We start from the raw sequence: 21,141 nt of genomic DNA, 5'->3' as shown, positions 1-21,141 counted from the left end.
TGTGTGAGTTTTTTTTCTCTCACCTAATGCTATTGGCTATTTGGGTGTATTCTCTGCCTCCACCTAAGTCTTTGTATTAAACTGCATGAGGGGCTACTTTACAGTTCAAACCCTCTTAGTCCCTGCTCTGGTTCCCCCAGAAGTGTCTCATTGTAATGTGCTAATACTGTGTGTGTGAGTGCGTGAAACCCAGACCTATTGGCCTCTCCATGGATTGTTGTGCAGGCGACTATTTCCATGACTTCGAAGAGGCAACAAGGGCAGTACAAGTGGTGCAAAGCAAGATGCAAGTGGTAGCAGATTCTACTAATATGTGATCTCCATGGTAAGCGTAACACAACTTTAAACAAATTAGCCTTTTTTTCCTCCTGGTTTTGTACTAGAGTGTACTATTGGTCGCTTTTACTCCTACCAATTTTGACTCATTTTTCCAAGATCCATTTCACTTAGTACTCTCATGTATGTATAATATCATCTTATTTTTACACATATGCTATATGTTGATGCATATTTATAATAACTTGTTTTAATGTAACACTGCATGGCACGTTTTTGCTATTTCAAAGCACTGTAAATACCCCGTGTTGCTATTACCCAATTTAGAGGTAATTGGGTTGTCTACTTTTGGATAAGTGAGGCCAGGATTTGAACTTGTGAACTGTTCATCAGCACTTGTGTCAAACAGCTGGTGTTCAACTTGCTGAGTGATCCACCTGCTGACCCGATGAAGCATAGTGAGGCCTAGTGTTTCCAGGTCACTTAAAAATGTAATGGTAAACTTTAGGAGGCACAGGCCATGCATGTGACTGACTGTGACTGGGTACTATTTCCACAGTAGTCAGGCAAGCAGGTGAGAGACCCTTCCAAGCTTTCCGGTTCTGTTGACTCCAAGTGGCTAGATGTCCTTGCCGTGCCAAATTTAAAGAGGTAACAGCCTGACATGTGACTGACTCTGATCCAGCCCTAACTGACTTTCAGAAGTGCTTAAAAGACAGTGCCCAACTCTGCTGTATTTGTACTGGTCTTCCTGGGTGCAACTGACATGAGAGTGCTATGTTCTAACCCTCAGGAACCGGAAGCCTACGATTGGACCGAACCCTCACACCACCCAAACGAGGTACCAACAGGACTTGGGACGGGCTTAGTTTAGTGGATCATTTCATTCATCATTAGCATAACAAAATTGTGCAAAGATTGTAAATTCAACTTAAATATCAGAATGGTAAGTGAGAAGCATAAAATTATATATACCAATCATATATAAAATGACAAAATCATGTGCAAACAAAATACACTCTGGGTGAAGAGGTGAAGAACATTTGCCAGATATCTTGAAGAACCCTTCCGCCCCAGGGGCCACCTCACAATCCTGGATGCCATTGGACCCCCCAGGTGCAACCACCTGTATTCATGAGGGGGGGTCCCATGCCTCTGTACCATTGTTCTCAAATGGGCACCGACCCCAAGCTCCCCAGAGGCTGCGACGAGGTGGGTAGGAGCAGGGCACCCCGTGCAGACCCCAATGATCTAATTGCACACTAGCCCACGAGGTGGTATACATCCTCTGGTTGGCCCAGGACAGCAGAACCTTACCCCTTGGTGCTGTCCTGGGGGGAGGGGGAGCTGCTTCTGGAGGACCCTCCACCCCTGCTAACTATGGGTGACTTTTGGAATCTGGACCCTGCTGACCCCCTACAACTCCTAAAACTAGGGTCGAGTGGAAGGGAGAAGCTGCTGCCTGTCCACTCCGTCGTTGCCGGGATGGCCTGGTGAGCGAAAAAGGCCAACGGTAAGGGGCCTTTATACCCCTTCCTGTCCACCCTGGCGGCGGCACGCAGCAGTGACGTGCTTCCCGCCGCCCACCTATTGCGAGGCACGATGCCAGAAAGCGTGGAGGCATGATCTGGCTTGAGCCTCCCGCGGCCGGCACTCCGGATAGCGAGGGGCCCGGACGACGGAGGCCCTGGATCCCAAGCATCGCGCCCTCCCCCCCATTTAGGGGTCCATTGTATCCTTCATTGTGAAGACTAGCATGTCACTGACTCATCCCCGTCGGCCATCGCTACTTCTTGGCTGAGCTTATAACATACTCTGTCTCAGATCTATTTTAATTTAAGCTGGAAGTCTAAAGTTTCTCAGCTGCAATTTGTTCTCCCTAAACCTCACTCACCCTCAACAGCATGCTAAAGCATGTGCCAGGCACTGCTGCCCAAGGGATACAAGCAAAGTTAGGCCGGTCCTTGTGGCCACACTTGCTGCAATACAAGCACTCCACATTTTCTTGACTAATGCATTATCCCTGTGGTCTTTTATTTAGTGCAAACCAGGGTGTAAGAACAAAGGAGACAATACTCATGATGCTCTTTTTTTTAAAGAATTTTAATGTTGTTTACAAACACTGCTTTTTTTAAAGAAGTATTGCTGATTGCATTTTTGATATATAATTGTTAATATTTATTACTATTGCACATAGGAAACTGTTATGTTATGTTGTTTACATGTAATGATTTTAAGTATTCGAACATGAATAAAATTAATTAATTCATTTAACATACCAAAGTATGTGCTAGGCACTGCTGCCCAAAGTCTCTAATCAGCCGAAAGCATGCCATAGTATTAGGTGTAATTAAATGTAACTTCTTAAGAAATGCCTCACTTATCCATCCACAAATAAAACAGGAAGGTTGTGTACCTCAAATTCATAAAGTGTAGATGTAGCTGCATTTGTGAGATTTATTTTATTTTATTTATTTTAATTTTATTTTAAATGTTTTATATAGCGCTGGCTAGACCCGGAGGTATCAGAGCGCTTTACATGAGTATCAGGTCATAGTAACAAGTTACATTGATTACAAAGGTTACAAAGTTATAAGAGCATGGCGACATCTGCAGTGGAAGGTTTGCCACAGGGACTGACCGACAGACAGCCCTTCCTCAACTGTCTGAGGGTGATCAACACCCGATGTGCATGGCCATCAGCCATGTGCCGGGGGTTGGCCACAGGGTGCAATACATGAAAAAGGACTCTTACTAAAATCTTACCAAGTCGAGGAACAACTGAACGAAACTGTAGAAACAATGATCAAAAACTGTAACTGATGAAAACCATGCAAGTCACTCCGAATACCGCGTAGCAAAAGTCCTTTTTCGTGTATTGCACATCAGTGACTTTTTAAGCACAAGGTAGCACGCTTGTTCACTGGACATCTAACTAACAGAACAGGTTTATCAGTAGGTGAAGGTTGGTTGGTTTGTCATTCACATGGGGTATTACTGGACACCTTTCAGTGCACCATTGCATACCAGTATGTTATCTATTTTTCACACTAGGAGTTGGGTCACATTCTATAATCTGATCATGATGAGACTCTGCCTGTCTGTTAAACCAAGATTCTATGTTTTCATTTCAGTTCCCCTGATGAAGGGATATTGCATCCCGAAATGCATTGGGAAGGGAAACAACCATGGAAACTCATCGTTGTTTGTTGAGTTGATGATATGTACATGATATATCTTAAAGAAACACATTATTATTGTACAGTATGTTCATGTACAGTGTGATTGCGGAGAATTATCCGCAATAAAGCATTCAACATTTTAAGATACATTTGTGTGTATAATATTTTGAACGTGCAAATTGTTGCCAGTAAAAGGTGCACTAATTCAGCAAGTTTTTTGCATTCACAGCAGTGCGGGTAGGGGCATGTGTGCACTCACACTTGCTATACACATATATTTTCTGTAGCGGCTGCCACAAGGAAAGCGCTGGGATGCAAAAGATCCCCTACGTGATTTATGAGAGTGTGCATCCTTGTATAGAGCAATTTCAGTACACTTTTGCCTTTTCACCTCAACACACATGAGAATCATACATGTGGTCTGAGGGTTTTCTCTGACAATGGAATCTGACGTGACTCTGCAGTCTGATAAACACATCATGGCACCCTCCTGTTCTGACAACTGTGCACCCAGATTGTTAAAACGCTCAGAGAGGATCGCCTGATAGATGGATGACCCTTTTATCCAGTTGACTAATGTTTCCTCAACCAACCTCTTGTAAGGCCAGTGGCTATAGTCCCTGGCATGAGAGCAGTCCTTGCATCGCTTTGCTTCCTGTCTAACAGGTTTAGCAAGGAGTAAATAAAAAATGTCCACATAAGCCCCTCTCCTTTTCTTTCACCTCAGCCGTGTATGCCTGCCAGTTGATCATTACCTGACCATCCTTCCCCTAAACCTAAACTCAGCAACAGAGCTGTTGAACCTGCATTTTGAGGGTAATGAGCCTTTGGAGTCATACCCGTCACTGCTAAACCACCGTACGCACTTTCTGAAAGGGTCTTACCTGTCACTGATGGCTCCTGGCCAACCGACTGGGTTGCATGTATGACCTGGCTCACTAATGTCCCGGTGCGGTGCCCGGTCCTCCTGCCGGAGCAGCAGAGCACCCATGCACCATCTGCACCCCTGATCTCTAACAGTGTTCAACCAAACTCCTGGCCTTTTCCAGGTCATCGATCTGTGTGACAAGAGCCCCAATCCCCCTATCAGAGGCAGATAACATTCCAAACTTCAAAAGCCATGGCAACACACTGGCCAGATTGGCCACTAGATCTGACTGGCTGGGGGCACCCGCCTGCCTCACTCCCACCGCCACACAACTATTGCCACTCTGCATATACATCGCTGCCCCTAACCCTCTGGGCTGGTCTGGCTCAACCGCCAAAAGCACACCTCATCTGATTTGGGTGCCCCTCAGCAAGTCAGTCTGGAAGACCCACGTAAACAGGTCCTTTGCTCCATCCCTTTGGACATGGATGACTGCAGGTGTGTTTGTAATCCATTAGTGTACATAGGATGTCCGTGTAGTGTCTGTTACATATGTATGTGGCCACTCAGGAATATTGAGATGGAGGGTTGGAGACAGTCCCTCGAAGTCCGTCTCATACTGTTTGATAATGGACATTTCTCAAAAATTATCAAAATAATTCAGACCAAGCCTAGTAAAATTATAGTTTCAATTGAAGAATGTTATCATTCCATTCAGCAGTATTTGCTGAAGCTGAATGCAAAATATCTGTAGGGAATTAATAATGAAAACGCCAAAAGTTTCACTCACCCCGTTTACTTTTTCTGATTGGCCATATGTGTACAAAGCTTAACATGCCTAAACTTTTGAATTTGTGAAATATAATTGTAAGGTTTACTGTAGATTTGCTGAACAACACCAAAAATAAAAGTAAACCAAAAAAACAGAATAACTATGGACAAAAATCCTAACCATATCAACATGTGTCGCAATAACTTGTTAATTACAACACATTCATTAGGAGAGCACAAATATCAAATTTCAAGTTATTACCAAAGATCAAAGTAACTAGCATGCAAAAACACTGCTTACACTCACTGTGTTAGAACGACTTCACAAACGAAGATGATTTTGTTATTTATATACATGGTTTATTCAGTGTGCTTTTAACAATGTGCCGGGATAAATACCATCACTGTAAGGCTCGGCTATATTGTAAATAGATGTGAACTGCATCAAAATGATTGTGATATTTTGTCCAATGATTATCAAAAAAAGTTTATTCCACTTGTTCTGTATAGTGACACTATTGGTTTTAACTTTAAGACATGGTAGTGATATGTAATTGTTCTTGCAGAACATACTGTTTTGGATGTGGAACTCCTGAGCGGCAGTGTGGGCTGCCGAAACACGCGTTGAGATACAACTTGGAAACCACCAGATAAATCATGTGTTCAATGGATACTTTTTACAACAATATAATCTGCTGATTAATGAATTGTATTCTCATCTAAAGAATACTTTTCTGCAGATAATCATTTTGATAGGCTTGACGAATGACTGAAGTTAAATATATTGCTCAAGTCAACATTCGCCTAGAGATGTATAATGATTAGACTTCTCTTTTTTAGATTTACTACTATGTATAATAAATACATTTTTGTATTTTTCTATATATTAGTGTCACTAATTCTCATTGTGTATCGTTGAGAAATTGTTGAGCTTTTCATTTGATTGAAGTTGCCCTAGCCCATTTACAACAGGGATAAATACTTTACATTATAGTTCTATAGATAGGTAGATGGATGGATGGATAGGTTGCATTACCCAGTAGCAGTTAGGATCGTGTTTCGATAGCAAATACATTTTTTTGTGTTCCTAATAACTTTGTTGCTGTTTAACTAATCTCCATGGAACTTTTTTTTAAAGTGCTCTTTTTGCCTGGTTTGTGCATGGAAAGTTTGGTGTGAACCGTCAAGCAGGAGTCGGGAAAAAAGGGGGGTCCCACAACGCATTTTCTCCATTCATTTTCCCATAATAACATTAGACACAGCTACAGCCTCAATCGCTGAACAGATTCACCCCAAATTTGGCAGAAAACTAGATCAAGGTCTGTAAAGAGTGCTTTTTGTTTTCTGGTGTAAATCCATTAAGTAATGTTTGAGCAATCAATTAATGCAGGCCAGCTCCTCTACATATATCATGCATAACTTATAGGTAGGTCAATTATCACATATTTATGTATGGACACTTACATTTTGCCAGTGCTTCTACTGCAAAAAGAATTGCTATTAACGTCTATATAGGTGACAATGAATTGTATGAGCAATGAAAGCACCCTTTCACGTCTATATAAATAATCTCCAATGAAATCTAGAAGTTGATAGTGGTACTGCAGCCTTACAACATCCTTTAACAATGATCAAGATAAGTTTAACTTCTGAGCAAAACAGCCTCAATTGACTGTCCCCTCGCCTCATTCCCCATACCGTCTTAACCCAGAGCACACTCATGTTTATGGTAGGCACGGACCATGGGGCATGGCCATCAACCACACTCTGTGTTCAGGTTCCCTGAACCCAGTGCTACTCCCAATTCTGAGATCCCTGCTTAACACTTCTTACCCTGTGTTTCTTTAACCTCACACAGGTGTCGTTGGTAACCGAAGTATAAAAGGATTTGCAAACATTTGGAGAGTTGGTTGTGAATGGGGTGAATTCTTCCTATATTTTCCATCTTAACTTTACTTAAACTTAAAATACTCTGGTTCCCTTTGGAAATTAGGATGTGCTACATACCCAAAATATTTTTTCACGTGAGGTTCATTAACCAGGAGTTTGTGGTCGAACCAAAGAGTGGAGGAAGAGTCTCAGATCTCATTGAATCAAGATTATGAATTCAGATTCAATTTTAATTCTAGGCTCTGGTTCACAACCCTAATCTAATAGATATCACCAAATGTTTGTAGTTTGATTTCCTCCAAAGCAGTTAAACAGTTTTGTAACAAACCTCCTCCAATAAGTAAGTTACATCAAGCGCTATCTTCTTGCCCAAGTTTGGATCAACTTCCAGTGGTTTTAGCTGTTTTGTTGATATTTGATTTTCTATACAAAATAGAACTTTTGGTTCTCCTTGTATAACTAGTTCTCCTTTTAATAATATCCTGCAAGAAATGTTAGTTGGCCAACAATAGGTGTATGTAAAACGTTTTTAAAAACTGTGTGCAGATTCAGCAAACTGGATTAAAGTGTTTTACAGTCTAAAGAGTATCTATTAAGAATACTATCAGTAAATATCTAAAAATGTATTTTGAAAATATATTTAAAACTATAAGGGTAATATATTCATGATCGAAACCTCTGAAATGCTTCAATAATTTTGAGAAAATATAACCCGACCCAAATGCACTGCCTATGATGTCAGAAATTAAAACACAATTGAAATTGCGGATGTATTCTCATATGATACATTACATCACCATTGTCTGCAAGGTTGAAGTACTACTGTCAGAAATTGTGTCCTTTGAAAGAACATACAGAGAGGAAATACTGCTGCTATGTGAAAGTTTATGGGTTAGGTCATGCCACCAGTTTTGGAATTAATGGTGTCATTTTGTGTCATCTGTGTTTGTAGATACCATTATTTATATATTAATTATGACTCCATTTACAAGGAATCCATATCCTCGTAGCCATTAATTCTAGTCAGTTCCCTGCAGTACTACATTCAACACATAGATGTCCTCACGATAGGCACAAGAAGTACTTTTGCATTTCACGAACTGCAAGCAGATGTGGAAAAATGCATTCTTTTGCTGCCTTTAATAGAAACTTGTTTTTATCCATGGAGGAGGACAGGCCCTCAGCAGATCGCAGGTCCCTGCTGTTGCTAATTTTTGTATTTTTGTTTTCCCTGAAGGAGAGGTCATGCACTTTTTCCCCCTGTCCCATGATGGTGGATGACAGGAAAAGCTATCAGCTGTCCTAAGCCTCCTCCACCCATAGGTTGTGTTGAAGAAAGACCCTACAAACTGACAGGCCTACCGCCTCTAAACTTATCAGGAATTTTGGAGGCTCCCAAACAAACTTAAAGCATGGATTAGATGGTAGCTGTCCCAGCTTTTCTGTACCATAAATCTATGTTTGATGAGCAGACCAAAATGTGCTTCTATTTTCCTAGCAAGGCTTCTAGCCTGTGCTTGATGCTCCGCCGATGAAGGGTGAAATAGGAAAAAGTCTGTCATACAAAGAGGTTCGATTTTCACAATGTCACATTAGTCACAAAATTGAGGTCTTATTACATATTTTAACTTTTTTTTTTTAAGTACTGCTTTGATTGACACTAAAGACTATCTCCTCGTCCAGTCAGTGTGTGAAGCTTTTCAGCAGATTTTGCGGTGTGCTTGACCAAAACATTCTATCAAAGTTTGAATGGGAAATGCAACTTTTGGAAACCACCACCTTAAACCTCCCTAATCAGCTACTTTTTTCCAGAATCAACACTGAGTGCATGTATACTATTTCTGGAAGCTTTAAACAGTTTTGTCCCACAGTGCCAAAGTTTTTTATTGGTGTAAAAATGTGCTCTTTCAATGGTGTGACGGCATCGAAATCCTAATACTAGAGCATGTATTGAAATTATGTAAAAAAAAAAAGTGATAAATGATCTAAAATATTACTTTTTTTATGTCTGGTCTCATGTTTTCCTATAACAATATCTAAAAAATGCATGCATAGACACATACATGCATGGCTCTTAGGCCAGCCCTCTTCATCTCCTGCTCTGTTCAACTGCCGTTCACATTGTGCTATCATCGGCACAGAATACCGCATGGAGCCGTGACTCGGCCCACTTCATCACTGTGAAGAATTTAGCTAATATAATGTGCACAGCTGTCTTAAAAGGAGTGCACGTCCGAGACAGGGAAGTGTGCATCGGCTGCTGAGCTGCTCTCTAGTTTTCCTGCATTTTTTATTACTGCCCGCATTATGTTTTCTCCAATTTCCAAAGTTTGCAAAGAATACATGTAAAGAGACGGCATTCTTACCAGGGCCAGACCTGTTGGCTTTGCCAATGCTTGTTTAGAGCAGCTACTCTCTGTACCCTCCCCCTGGTGACATTCCGTGCGCGCTCCTTTGCCTGATGGATGGGGGTTCAGAGATGGCGTACAGTGTTGATCACTCAGACAGAAGCTGCGATGCTAAACATTTACCTTTCTGCCTATGTAAGTGGCTGCAGTGGGCACATAACGCCCCCTCCCACCCACCCCTTTTCTGTTATCCCAGGGCCTGAGGGCAGGCAGAGGCGGAGATGTATGAGGGCTGTTTGTGTAAAATATGCATCCCTATCCCCATTGGGCCCAGCATTTAATGGAGGAGCAAATAGGTTTCGACTTCAGAGCCCTTCATTCATCACTGGTGGAGGCGCGAGCTCCTCTCTTCCTCCAGGAAGGGAGCATGCGCACCCGGAAGACGTTCGCTTGTCCCATCCAAGGCACAGTTTCCTTACAGATCCATTGGCAGAAAGTATTACTGATTTTTCAGATCTGTTCATTTCCTAATCACGGTGCTCTCTCAAATATTTAGAATTGTATTTTTTTTTGTAAGAAACTGTGAAATTAATTACTTCTTTTCTCCTTTTAACATAACTGGAAACTGAGGTGAAAGACATGTGCACATATTAAACGGAAAGAAAGGTGTTAAAAAGAAGCACACGGTATGTGTTCCTAAATATGAACAACAGATGTAAATGTCCAGTTCTTACACATATGATAAACGGCCCTCGACTGTATGTGGTAAGGTAATTGCAAGCCACTGGGTAGTAATCAGACAAAACAGATGAAGAAGGCCGAAAGGAGCTCCTTTTTAGTGCATCAACTTCTTGCATGGCGCTGCTTTTCACACTGGGCTCTGGGTGCAAGCACTGTGACACCATGGCTCGAATGTAAAAAAGTATTACAGTGGAACAGTTTTTATTTTTTATTTTCTTATGACCATTGAGGAATTATATTACAACTAGACAGTATTCAGGCAAATATGTACTCCCATGGTTCATATGATTCTTAAAACATGTCCATGCCCTCTTCCTGAACACTAGCATATGGCAGAGAAGCTCACAAACATAACAAACTGTGCCTCAGATCACACATTCTGCTCTAGTGGGAAAACAGACCGAATCTCCAGCTGAGGGCCCCAGGCCCCCCATTGACTGCCCATTTCCCTGCCTCCTGACATGCTGATGATTCTGCCTCCGGGTCTGTGTCTGCACTCCGAATATAATTACTTCCCTGAATATGTCTCGTTAGAAACCGGGTCGAGATCGTGGTTATGTACTTACAATACTACAACCAACGCATCATTCCGTAAAATTGTGTTGGCCCGGCTGGGCTCCAGAGGGCAGAGCTAGGGAAGACCAGGGCATAGTGCAATAACATCATTATAATACCCAGAGTGTGCAGAAACAGTCTTAAAACTCGCATTGATACTGTCCTGTTGTTCCATGCCAACAGAGGCCACTGAGATAGATTTAGTATAAGAAATATAATGGTCTATTCGAAGAATAGGGTCGAGTTGCCTCAATGATGGGGCTTGTGCAAAAGGCAAACTCTCCTAAGCATCTTGATCCATCAGTCATAAGGAGCCATTCAAACATTTCACCCTAGTCGAATGGGAATATTGTGAACAGCGACAAACATAGAAAAAATAATTTGGTGCACAAATAAAAGGGAAAATCCGATGACATTGAGGGAAATCCTGTGGTCTTGCGACTGGGTCCCTGATCATAGAGCTCCAAAAATAAAGTTTAAACTTTGTCTTTGGCATGGGTTAAAAACGATTCTGATTGTGAATCAATACTAAATGTCCTTGTTTCCTAAATTAGAATTGTATGTGATGTGAAGAGCATCACAACTGTTCTGTGTGCTATCCAGTCCTGTCACAAATGTGTTTTAGCTTCCTCGACCCTCTCCCGTCACATCCTGTTTTCTGTATTCTGCCCTTAGCCTGAACCCCTTTACTATACACTTATGCACACAACCTCTGGATCCCGGTCATCTGCTACAATGAGGTCATGTTCCCCATAAACTTTTCTTTGGAATGCCTCATTTTGAAACTTAAAAATATGAAAGGGGAGAATCCTGAAAATTCTGTGTGGCTCAAAACACGACCATTGACGTTTTTTTCATGATACATAATGATTTTTTTAACAATACTTACATTATGTGTGTATAAGGTTGAAGCATACTGCATACTAAAAGAGAGGCTTATTGTAAAAATCTACAAATATGTTAGGTAGACATTGAAAGACAGGCCAATACTGAAGCAACATGCTTAGTCCAGAGAAGGGTGGAACGCTCTTTCTCCGAAGAGCAGTGACAGTGGTCTAGAAGACCCTTTATTCAGTAGCCAAAGCTCTCTCGTGGGCCAGGGCCAGTGCCATTCCAGATAAATTACAGGCCGTACTGGTTTTGAACCCTGCAGTATGACAAATATGTGCATTAGAAGGAATAACATGGGGATATTGTCATTCCGCTTAATTATGGATTGTCAACAATGCAAAACCCCATTCTTTGTTTTACATATAGTATAAAAATAAAGAACGAGTAACTCAGATATTAAAGACTGGATGTGTCATCTCAGATTTTGCAGATATTAAATTATTTACATTAGGCTCCCATGATTGACTATGAGTGTGAAAAAGAGCCTGCACAATTACTTACTCTGTGTGATTGTTCTAAAATACTTGGGAGCCGGCAATACCTCTATAAAAGCCTGTCTCTAATTTCCTCTTTGGAGGGAACCTGTGACATCTCTAAATACCTGTAATAATCAAATGACGTAATTTCTCAACTGTAATAACCTTTTTCAGTTGAGTTCTGATGTAAGAATGACTGCTGCCAGAGCCATCAGCCAAGGTCAATGTCAGGTCACAGAGCATAATTAGGGCTGCTGTATAAACAAGGAAACAGGAACTGGCTTTTCCTTCTCTGGTATGCTTTTCTAAAACAAACAGTGATGAGCAGTAAGGCGATATGCATGGAACTATGTCTACTTTTTACACAGAGTAAAAATAGAACCTGTCATTATTTTCCTACACATTCTGAGCCACAGTATAATTTTGATCTCACTTACATTACACTGATTTTTTTTAAAATAATCTACTAACTGCTTTTTGATGTGCTTAATATTGCACTAATTCAGCTATTATAATTGTTGTCTGCAATAATACTATCCCTTTCATTGAGAAAGCAAGTCACCAAAGATTTAAGTGGTTTGTAAGAAGTTGTTACCATGTGTTATAAGGAACAAAATACCCCATTTTGTAAATTATACGGATATTACAAGTAACCTTGGAGTTCTATGACCTTATAACTGAACTCTGCATTTGACATCATTGTTTTATATGGTTCACAGAATTCCTCAGTGTTTTACAATATCTTTACAATGTACGGCAGGGGATACTTTTTACTGTGTAGTACAATTAGGCCGTTGGGGGTGCACACAGCTATTTTTTATGTTACAGGCAAATTTAGCGTAACTAAAGTACCTTTTTTTTTAAAACAAAAAGTGTATAACTTGAGTTTAAAATTAAAATCTTTTTTAACTTTTGTTGCATTTTCATGCCCCATTTTGCACAAACTAAAACTTTAATAGTATCAAACGTAATGACTATCAGAGTCAAAAACAATCTGTAATTCAAGGGAAAGATATTATTCATAATGAATTTTGGGGTATGACGTATTCTAAAAGTACACATATGCATATGTAAAATAAGAAGAAAGTGTCATGGTGACAAATTATAATGTGTAGTGGAAGTGAGGCCATCAGTAATGGGATGCTTCCCATGCATTTGCTGAAGATAAGTGTTAAGACACAGATCAACACATGATCATTGCAAACTGACTTGCACTACATAGGTGCTACCTACATCCTTGTACCTACAAGTTGTTATGCTCACTATACAGACAGACGCTTGTTCGCCAGGTATAATCACTCAAGACGTACGACAGCCCATACAATGTTCATGCAATTGAGTTTTAAACGTATACCCATGCAAAAATATAAGTGGTATAAGTCAAGGTATCCTAAAGCGTGGTTAGATACACCATCATTGTGCGCATGATATATAATCACTAGTATGTATGTATGTATGTATGTATTGTGCACTTGTATAGCGCAAACAACTGCCACCCCAAGGGTCACATTATGTGATTTTGTAAATGTTTATAAGATTCATAGCTGTTATTCCTGCTATGAAATATGATTAAAGCCACAGCACACAAGCATGAAGTCCCCCAGTGCCAGACAGGTCATTCAGAACACCTCGGCGGGAAGCGCGGCCTAGCAGCTAGGGCTGCGGACTTTGGTGCCTGGGACCCAGGTTTGAATCCCAGTCCTGATGCTTGACTCCCCATTGTGTGATGCTTGGCAAATCACTTCATCTGCATGCGCCTAAACAAAAGTGACATGAGGTTATGAGTTGTATTAATTTGATTTACATTTAATGTACAGAATCTTGTAGATCGTCTCCCATTCCCCCGGGTAATGTGCAGTGCTTTGTCGCTTCTTAGCTAGGTACGTGCTATATGAATACCAAAACATAATACACTGGGAAACAACCAGGAAGGCTACGAGACAGTGGGCTTCTTAGATGGTGGGGTGGGCAGAAAGTTCCTTTCCTGGTCCAGCCTCAAGGGGGCAGCACTTCATTTTCTTTTAGGTATACACATGATTTGTTACAACAGGGATATATTGCCCATGGGCACTAAGGATGGTGCCGAAGCGCATACATAATGTTCTCTTCAGACCTGCCTATAAATCTTTGGCTTTTTATTTGGCTGCCCCTATTTATTTTTTAAGTCCTGCATCCTGTGACTCATCTTTCCTGGAGACGGCCAGATTCACTATCTCATGTGGGTGCGTTTTATTCTGACATTATTTAAAGCATTTTGAATGCCTACTGCGGGCCCCTAGGCCAGACTCGAATTCTCTCCTGCCCCTTAAAGTCACTGTCCATCCCTCCAAGCGCACCATGTATAGGAAAGCGCTATCTGGGCCCCAAGGATGGAGGTGCCGTGTGCGGCGGGTCACAGAATGCTTGTTTTACCCTCATGTGATGGTTTAAAAGTACAAGAGAAACTTGCCTGGCTCTTACGAACTTGGATGGCTCTTCCCCTCGTGTTCTGGGTTATGTCTCTGTTGCTTTCTCTGTCACGCTCATTGTAGGCACTGTCCTGCAATGAAGGGTCAGACTGGTCTATATGATGGTCAGGCAGTGCCAGATGGGCTGGTCTGAAAGGTCAGTGTGTGGGCCAGTTATTTGGCTATTTGTGGGCCTGTTTTATTGTCTTGTGGCCAGGTTTTTCCTGTGGAGGCCCCTGATATTACCTGAAACATTGCTTGCAGCAAGCAGAAATACATTTGTTCACACACCTTACAAAACTCCTCTATAGGGTGTCTTTACAAATGCAAAACGGACCCAATTTGCAAATGTGGGCCATTATTTTCAGCTATCTGATTTGCTAGTGCGGCGCCACTTTTATTCTGGTGCCTGTGCCTATTTTCTGTCCCAGTCTGATCCTGCCTCATTGCAGTGCGCGCAACGAAATTTATTTTATATATTTAATTATTTACTTACCTCCGTTGATCCATAGTCAGGTGTTTACTATCCCCCACCCTGCCCCTCCCACGCCCGGCCTCACCGCCCCACGGAACTCCCTCCGCTGGCGCTACTGATAACTCTCTTGCGGACTGTCCCTCTTTCTGTTTCTTTTGCCACCCTTCATGGAGAATTGCTCCCTTCTCTTTTTTTCTAACCTCTTTCTTTGCACAATTTGGAGATTTCTTTTGTTTTTTTCTTTTCTTCTATCTTACATCAGTTTGGGTGTTTCTTTTAGTTTCTACTTAAGCTTCTTTCCCCTTTTCTCTACTCATTTCCTCTATTCAGCACTCTCTTTCTCTCCCGTTCAGTTTTCCCTCCACCCTTTCTGAATTGAATCCTTTCCTTACTCTTCCCCACAATGTCTCTATATGTATTGTGCGGCCTCTCTATTGCTGTCTCCTTCCCCCAAACCCGTCTCCTTCCTTCTCTCATGCTGTTCTCACGTCTTTCTTATTTTTTGCAGCTTTATATAGCACGAACATGACCCGAAGGTATTTTCATGAGCATGTATGCATTTTAAGGCTTTACATGAGCAACAGTTACATTACAGAAAGACACTCTCTTTTTTTACGGGGAGATGAAGCGATTTGCCCAGAATCACAGGCCGTCGAGCCGGCGCCGAGAGCAGACTCTCTCTCCCCAGTTCCCAAGTCGGTAGCTTTGGCCCCAACCCGCATCCTTTCCCTGCGTTTGTTTGATTTTTGTTTTGATTGTTTAATGCCCCGTTAGCAAGCCTTCCTGGTTGTCGCTTTCTGCCTCCCTCTGGCTCGTGATTACTTCCAACCTTCTTTTGCCTCTAGTGGTTTACCGCATACTGGTTAGCGTATCCTTTGCCTGGCATTTCTATCTGTGCTGATAAGTAGTAAAGCAAGACACATACCCCTGCGCTGCGCCTGCAGTTTGTACCTGAAGCAAATTTTGAATGTTCTACCAAAAGTACGCTTCCTCCTCCACCTGTCCCTAAAACCCCACCGCCCGACACACGCCCCCTTAGTTTCTCCTGGTCCACCACGGCCTTGGAACTCCTATCACGCACACGCACCGCACGCACACACGCACCGGGCACACACGCACTCTCCCCGCCTGTGCGCCGCCGCGGGCTCTCTCCCGCCGGGTCTGTTTGTTATTAAAACATCATTATGGAGATGCGCGGACCCGCGCGCAGCCTGTGATCCCTATAAATTACGGACGCCTCTGTTCAAGATTGCGCCCCCGGGGCCCGAACACGAGGTCCCGCTCTTTCAGGGGCTCGAATATTAAGTAAGTCGGATGTGCAGGGGGGCCTGGCGCATCTGACACCCCAGGGAAACGCAGATAAAAACACATGCACGCTTCAGACTGCGCAGAGCAGGCGGGGTCAGGGAGGCAGGCAGGGAGGGGGCTGGAGACAGTATTTCACTCTTCGGGCGCCTAGAAGGTTTTCAATGAGCACTTGGCACTAGCTCGTTTTAATATGTTGATTTCTTAGAAACAACTGAAGCACGGGTGGATTGATAACTAGAGGGCTGAGAACCGGTAGTAGAGGCTGTGTGTAACCTACAAGTTGTATATCCTGTACGAGTTGCCTCAGCTTTTCATCCGCCAGTGGTTGGTAAACACGCGCACCATTTGAGGTGGGTTAAAATAGCGCTTAATAATTCAGTGCCATTTCCTTGCACGTGAAGGTTCCCGGCTCGTCGCTAGTGCCGGAGCCTTCTTACAGTAAACTTTCGCTAAACAATGCCGCTTGCAGGGTATTGGTACACGTTTTCCACACGCCATAAATTAAACAAATTCCAATATCCCCAAATCCCTGCAAAAACATACTTCTTTTGCTGTTTCCTCAAATGTAAGCTCCAAGAAACTTCGCTCCGTGAATGAAATGTTAGAAGGCCTACTCTTCAACAGCCCCCCCCCTCGACTTGTGGGATCTCGTGTGTGTGGATCATCACAGACCTCGATCCAGTTGGTCTTTTGGGATTAGAGGACTTCAGGCTTCATGGGTGGAACAGACATTAAAACTCAAACACAGAAAGTGTTCCTAAACAAAAAGTTAAGGGGGGGGGGGGGGGGCGGCTTGTTACATTGTAGGACATATGAAAAATAATCTTAGATGGGTTCTGAAAGCTTCCTGACATAGGCGCTGGAGGTAGGAGTACTGGGGGGTGCGGCAGCTCCACCCCCCCCCCAAAAAAAAAACAGTCTGAGGTTCAGAAGACCCATAAAGATGCCTTGATTTTTATTTGTATCTTGTCCTGTATGCACTGCGTTCAAACACAAGGGTCAAATGCCAGGCTATGTCTTCTGACAATCGCTGCTTATTCTTTTGACATGTGGATTGGTGTCCACTTTTCCGTGACTGCAAAGTGAGAGGACGTTGTACATTTAACTCTGCAGCGATCTTTCTTTGGCATGGGGAGTGCCAAGACAGCATCATTTAAATTCCTGAAAATTAACTATGTAAATATTTAAAAATATATCAGGAGCTAGGTAAGCAGAAACGAAGAATCAAAATGAATCAAGCACTTTATTTGGTGATGCACAAATGATCAATATTTGCGGAATCCAATTTTCCAAACATGACCGTGTGCGCTGCATAGTTTTATCAGGAAACTGTGTGTCTGTGCAAGTTTAGAGGCCATTTCAAAGGAAAGTGCACCGCCAGTAAATGGCTGCACCGCCGCACCATGCTTTAGGCACCTGTTTGGGACAGTGAGCTCCAATGCACCACCGAGCACACACTGCACCCTCACCCCTCCACTGCTGAATTGGCGTGACTTCATTGCTCCAATTGTGCAACGTTTAGATTCATCACAATCCCCGTGACTCCTGTGATGTGACATTGGTGGCAGTAACCCCGCTCTGAAAGCTGCCCCAGCACCACTGCTCCGGGCAACTTTAACCTTGTATTATAACCTGGTAGTTAACTAGTTACAATATAAAAGCTCTCCTTGTTGCACTAGTGATTGTAATAGTGACAATCACAGAAATAGCAAGTCCAATTAATATGTGCAGAACCACTAGCGCCTTTGATGTTCATTGGAAACACAATAGCAACAGTAATCATTGTAACAGTGACACCAAAATGTATCACCAACATCTGCCAACCAACAGGGAACTCACTAGTGATAGATAAAAGTACAGCGACAAGAGCACCAATAGCGACTGCAATGTCACTAGTAGTCGTGATACCGATATTACAACTCTCTGGCAGTATTAATAATTAAACTGATAGTGAAACCAGTGGGCGATGTGATACCAATTGTGAACATAACAACAACAGTGTTAGCTATAGTAGTCAGAGTAATACCGCTAGTGGTGACACTGGTAACCCGCAATAGTAAATTGTGATACCAATATTAAACACAAGTGTAAGAGTTATAGTAACAGTAGTACCAACAGTAATCGAGTCTCAATACCAAGAGTAAAGGAACAGTTGTAAAGTATTAGTAACAGTCACAATAGTAGTGATAATAATACCAATAGTAAGGACAGTACTATAGTACCCGTGATACCAGTAGTAAAAGGAGTGCACGTAGTAACTGCTGTCACTCTCATACCCTCAGTCAGCCAGCCTGCGGTACAGCGCTGCGTTGATGCCCAGCTAGGTGTGCACTATACAAGCACTACACATTCAGGGCGCCACCCACTAGGGACAGTAGGCGCTTTGATAGCGCCCACAGAAGACTTGACTGAAACAGCAGAGGTTTCTGCTCCCCGACACTGCTTCTGCTAACCCAGGGACGGCTGTTCTGCCTATTACACGTGATGTATGCTCGGACCTTTGGGGAATGTATTTGTGACCCTACGTGCACAAATAGGAGAGGGCGTTGGGGGCTACTTGGGGTCAGCTTGGCACATCACCCGGGCAGTGGGCAGAGGTGGGTGTAGGCGCCTCTGCTGCTGCCACTAACTCGAGATGTTTGTAGAAATGCCATTTCCTAAGCATCTTTGGAAAGAAGTGCGCGAGACGTGAAACGCCCCCAAGAAACGTCCACTTGTGACTTGTGCACATATTAGCCATGTGCAAACGGCAGAGAAGTCACGTTCAATGCACAAATAACAACACCGAGCTTATTTTGGCTTTTAGTGCACGCTTCGCCGTCTGACCTTCCGTGCTCAGAACTTTCTCTGCTACAAAGTTTAAAACTCTGCAAAATACTTCCTGAAAACAAAGATGCTAAAAATGTCACACGCGTCAATGGTTTCTTTAAAAGCTGCCCTTGCTTCATTTTAAGATACGCCTTGCCACGCGCTTCCTGACACAAAATATTGGCCCTCTAAGAAACTTCCGCGGTGCCCCCTCCGCGCTGCCAGGCTGCTGCTCTCGTGGGTTGGCAGGAAAGGGCGCGCATGCTGCAAAAGTTGCGCTGCGCCTGGTCATCCTGGGTCATAGCTGCGCTCGCGAGGCTCGGTCCACTACAAGGAAAGCGGGGGATGGGAAGACACAGTCTGCACCCCTACCTGGTGGCCGTGGCTGGCGGGTCCCCTCTGACGGCAGCCGTCTGTCCTGGGTCTCGCAGCACTGGACTCCCCGCTGCACTGCGGCTCCCACAGACTTGGCACACTCCGCTCTCACTGTCTCTCGTCACTCCATCCTCTCCGGAGCGCTCTCCGGGCCTCAGCTGTCATCTGCTGGAGGCCGGGCTCCGGACAAGGATTTTTAAAAGAGCTTCTCGGGAGCCCGGAGCAGCCCTGCTGCATCCCCACTGGTCCCTCGGCCTGCCAATCACAGGGGGCGGGTCCAGGGCATGCGCCTTCCCTCACGTGGTCCCAGCCATTTACTCGAGGCCAGCCAGGTGTGAAGTTCAATTATCTGACTGCAAGGTAATGGCAGCCACTCCTTGGATGCAGGGACGGGGCATGGTTGGCATCCGGTGCCAGGATGCCTCTGTCCTCATCACGCTCCATTATCCATCACCTGGAAATGGGGAAACGTATTACTTTCGGTTCATAACAGAGCGGAGCGACCAAGGCGGGCTCGTTTACACATTTTTAAATACCGCCAGTGAAAGCTTTGCTTTATCGATTGCATGTCAATTGGGTAATAATTGTATGACTTTTTTTTTATAAGTAAAGCGCTTTGGATGGAAGCGCTATAGTTATAAATCGTTGTGACACTTGCCTTTTTATAGTGCACTTCCGCCACTGGTATGATTTAATCTAAAAAGACATATGTTGAGGTTGTGAAAGGCCTCCCACTCAGAAGATGATTTTTTTTTGTGTACTTTAATAATATCTTGTTTTTAGATAGCACTTTATACTTCGTTTCTGCGGTCTTAAGTGCTAAATTAATAACCTGCAATTACTTGATAGCTGTATATATAGTGCGTGTCCGCTATTCGTATTTTCTAGAATATTATACTGTAAACGAAGATATTTGGCTTCCTAATACGACAGTGATCTCGTTTGTGAATACTAATAATAGTAATTTGCTTATTCCTGGCTTCTGCCATCTTTAAATTGTATTTAATTGTACTATATTATTACTTATAGAACATTTACCATGCTCCTTGCAAGGCCTGACGCATTATGTTCTACAATGCTATCTTACCTATGTTGTGCTCTGTTATCAAACTCTTTAAAAGTGTTTGCGCGCCTCAGAGGTTTTCAAGGCGCTAGAGTGTGGAAGGCGGCTCCTCGAAGGATCCCACTGGCTCGTTTAAAAGCGACGGTCATCTCCTATCGCGTACTTGGGGCTCCACTGGGGTGAGTGCGCGTGGGGCTGGCAGTGACCGGGTGTGTTGAGCGTTCTTACAGGCCGCGCATGCGTCATGAGGGCGGCTGCACAGGCGCAGGCACCGGACCGCGTGAGCTGCCCTGTAGCAGTGGCCCGCTGCCCGCTGCTCTTCTTGTCACTCCTTCACTTGGGCAGAGGGTAATTAATATGGGGAAAGGCGTGTGTGCGCCTTTCATTTCCAAACATCGGCCAACTTAAAATCCCCCATTCAGATGGTTTAATGTAAAGGGCCGCAGCAGCGCCTCAGCTTCATGCATTGAAGGCCCTCTATACATGGGTGATTGTGAGGTACCCTGGGACACTTGCACACTCACTCACGATTATCTTCGAGGAACGGTGCATATTTATTAATGACTTATGCATTCATCCATCCATCGTTCTCTGTGGAATGCATGCAACCACCCCCTCCCAGAGGACGCCTCATCTGCACATGGCGGGAGCAGTGGTGCCTATGGAG

The 21,141-nt window shown here is 43.3% G+C and overlaps 1 protein-coding gene across 1 annotated transcript in view; it reads right to left on the bottom strand.

Moving 5' to 3' along the window:
• The window catches only part of DMBX1 (diencephalon/mesencephalon homeobox 1), a 43,439-nt gene extending 23,910 nt beyond the window's left edge, over nucleotides 1-19,529 (bottom strand). The window contains exon 1 of the mRNA XM_078673476.1: nucleotides 19,409-19,529. The gene's annotated coding sequence lies outside the window, so the exon portion shown is untranslated. The remainder of the gene's footprint in view (nucleotides 1-19,408) is intronic.
• Nucleotides 19,530-21,141: the final 1,612 nt, after the last annotated feature.

This window comes from Lissotriton helveticus, chromosome 1_2 (genome assembly GCF_964261635.1).
Source record: "Lissotriton helveticus chromosome 1_2, aLisHel1.1, whole genome shotgun sequence".
Taxonomy (NCBI): Eukaryota; Metazoa; Chordata; class Amphibia; order Caudata; family Salamandridae; genus Lissotriton; species Lissotriton helveticus.
The sequence above is the reverse complement of the archived record's forward strand: the minus strand, read 5'-3'. Positions and strand labels throughout refer to the sequence as shown.